Source organism: Propithecus coquereli, unplaced genomic scaffold, assembly GCF_000956105.1.
Source record: "Propithecus coquereli isolate 6110/MARCELLA unplaced genomic scaffold, Pcoq_1.0 Scaffold83, whole genome shotgun sequence".
Lineage (NCBI taxonomy): Eukaryota > Metazoa > Chordata > Mammalia > Primates > Indriidae > Propithecus > Propithecus coquereli.
The window spans coordinates 5089804-5093099 of NW_012154507.1; positions in this window are offsets into that span (position 1 = coordinate 5089804).

Below are 3296 nucleotides of genomic sequence, written 5' to 3' on the forward strand. Positions count from 1 at the left end.
TCCTGCCTCAGCCTCCTGAGTAGCTGGGACCACAGGCATGGCATGCCTGGCTAATTTTTCTTATTTTTTGTAGAGATGTGGGTCTTGCTACCTTGTTCAGGCTAGTCTTGAACTCCTGACCTCAAGTGATCCTCCTGCCTTGGCCTCCTAAAATGCTAGTGTAGCAGAGGGAATGGCCTCAAAAAAACTGCAAAAATATTTTCTGTCTCTTTAAAACATACTCCACTCCTTTTTGAGAACAAAAACCTGCATCCCTGCCTCAGCCAGTGGTTGGGAGGGGCAGGGTAATGTCTTTTGTTGTTTGTGCTACAGGAGATGGCTCAGCCCAGACCTGGAGGAGAGAGGTCCTGGGTGGAGGTCATGGGATTGTCTTCAGCAGAGATGGGACATTACAATCATCAATTATAGCTGAACAGCAATTGCCTGAAGCTGAGAACCCACCTTTTAAAAGCTCTGTATTCCTGCTTATTATAATATTAGGGCAATGACATTATAGACAGGAGTCTCCATCCTCCTCCTTTGCTGGTAAAGTAATAAACTTCTCTTTCCTTCTCCTCAAACCACTGTTCTCATTCTTCTGATGCAGCCTTGAGGACAAGTGCCGAGCTTTTGGTAACACTAGGATTATAGATGTGAGTCACTGCTCCAGGCCAGAGCACCACTATTTTAAAAGTACATGTCAATTGACCTGAATATAAACGTAAATTGTGTACACCTAATGATGGTGGGGAGGAGAGGAATAAGCTAACAAAATAATTCCAGTGAATTAAAGGTAAACTAATACTTGAGACAACAGTTTTAGGTGACATACACGTGTCTGTTTTCCAGAGTAGCTTCAACCCGGTTCGTTATGGACAGAAGGAGATGGTCTCCAGATGGGGTGTGGTGCTTCTGGGACTGTGAATGGAGCCTGACTCAGCCTCCACGGAGCTGTCCCCTAGTCCTGCACCAGTTACAAGCAGGCCCAAGCCAGGGAGCTGCTGGCTGGGATCCTTCCGGCACAAAACCTTTTCAGTCTTCCTAACAATTTCCCCCTCACCCCTGCAATACTTTGGCAGCTGTAAGGCCTCTTTTTCTCCTCCCTTTCAACTTGCCTGGTGATTCAAGCCACAAGGGAGACCCCAAAGCCTGCAGAACATCCCGGAATGCAAAGCATTTGTGATGAGTCACAGCTGCAGAGGTGCCAACAAGGGTTGTTCCAGCCTTAGAGAGAGAACGGGGAGGAGGGGTCAGCAGCCTCAGCTGCAGAGCTTATGTCAAAGCCTGGACCCAAGAAAGGGGAGCAGTAGCACTGGCTAGAATGAGGAAAGAAAACAGTGAGAAAATAGCCATATGGAGACACTCCTCTGAAGCTTCACCACCTGCTTTGTGTAGGGCTGTCAGCTCTGCTGGTCACATTCTCCAAATTCTAAAAATTTTCACAAGAAAAACAACTTTCTGGATTATAGAGGATTACAAGTTGGCATTTGGAAAATGATCCCTGACTGTCCTCTAACCAACAATCATAAAGGGCTGAGCCCTCTGAGCTTTGCAACACACTATTTTAAGATGTACTTTAAAATGCAGTGGGCGTTCTCTCCTTTTGCACCAACAGAGGGGGCATTCACTGGCTTTCTCTGCTGGCATTCACTGGCCTTCCCTGCCTGAAAGGACGCCTCCCTTTTAGGTCCTGGAAAAAGTATTTGGGTGTCAAACATTACCTCTTTTAAAATTTTTTTTTAACAATTGTGAATAGAGGATATATTGATAATGTTCACCCAAAATATTTTAAGATCTATGAAATAAGAAGTGTCCACCTCACTTCTGCCCACCCCAGCCACCTAGTTTTCCTTCCTAGAAGCAAGTACTGTCACTCATTTCTTGTGTATTTTTCCAGAAATGTTCTTTGCTTGTATAAGCTTGTGGGATATATGTAAATTTTTTGTACAAATAGCATACATTATATAATGTTCCCTCTTTGCTGTTTTTTTAAACAACCTTAGAAACTGTGTGATGTCAGAACAGATAGAACTGCCTTGTTTATTTGTTCATTTTAACCAGATATTTATACAGTAGCCTGTTTGTACACATGTCGGTTATTTTCAGTCTTCCCTTATTACAAACTGCTTCAGTGAATATCTTTGAAGATCTATCATGTGTAGGTATATATGTAGGTAAAATTTCTAGAGGTGGGATTGCTATGTCAAATTTTGATATTTTGATGGATATTTTGGAAAATTGCTCTCTGCAGAGATTACACCAATTTATACTCAGCATACACAAGAGTGCCTGTTTTCACTATTCCTCAGCACAAAGTATTCCAACTTTTTTACCTTTCCTAATCGATACATTTAAAAATGGTATCTTATCATAATTTTAATTTGCTTTCATCTTATTCCAAGGCTGAGCATCTCTACCTATGTTTGCAGGCCACTTTCATTTCCTGTTCTGTGAACTATACACTCTGCCCATTTTCTATTGTACTTTTGTTTGTTTTGATTTGTCGGACTTTATATATTAAGGAAAATAGCACTTTGACAATGCATATATAGGAATTTTTCTACTTTGTTTTTTCTTCCCTTCATACTTAGCGTTTATTTCATATAGAACTCTTTTTTTTTTTTTTTTTTTCCTGGCTAATTTTTCTTATTTTTTGTAGAGATGTGGGTCTTGCTACCTTGTTCAGGCTAGTCTTGAACTCCTGACCTCAAGTGATCCTCCTGCCTTGGCCTCCTAAAATGCTAGTGTAGCAGAGGGAATGGCCTCAAAAAAACTGCAAAAATATTTTCTGTCTCTTTAAAACATACTCCACTCCTTTTTGAGAACAAAAACCTGCATCCCTGCCTCAGCCAGTGGTTGGGAGGGGCAGGGTAATGTCTTTTGTTGTTTGTGCTACAGGAGATGGCTCAGCCCAGACCTGGAGGAGAGAGGTCCTGGGTGGAGGTCATGGGATTGTCTTCAGCAGAGATGGGACATTACAATCATCAATTATAGCTGAACAGCAATTGCCTGAAGCTGAGAACCCACCTTTTAAAAGCTCTGTATTCCTGCTTATTATAATATTAGGGCAATGACATTATAGACAGGAGTCTCCATCCTCCTCCTTTGCTGGCAAAGTAATAAACTTCTCTTTCCTTCTCCTCAAACCACTGTTCTCATTCTTCTGATGCAGCCTTGAGGACAAGTGCCGAGCTTTTGGTAACACTAGGATTATAGATGTGAGTCACTGCTCCAGGCCAGAGCACCACTATTTTAAAAGTACATGTCAATTGACCTGAATATAAACGTAAATTGTGTACACCTAATGATGGTGGGGA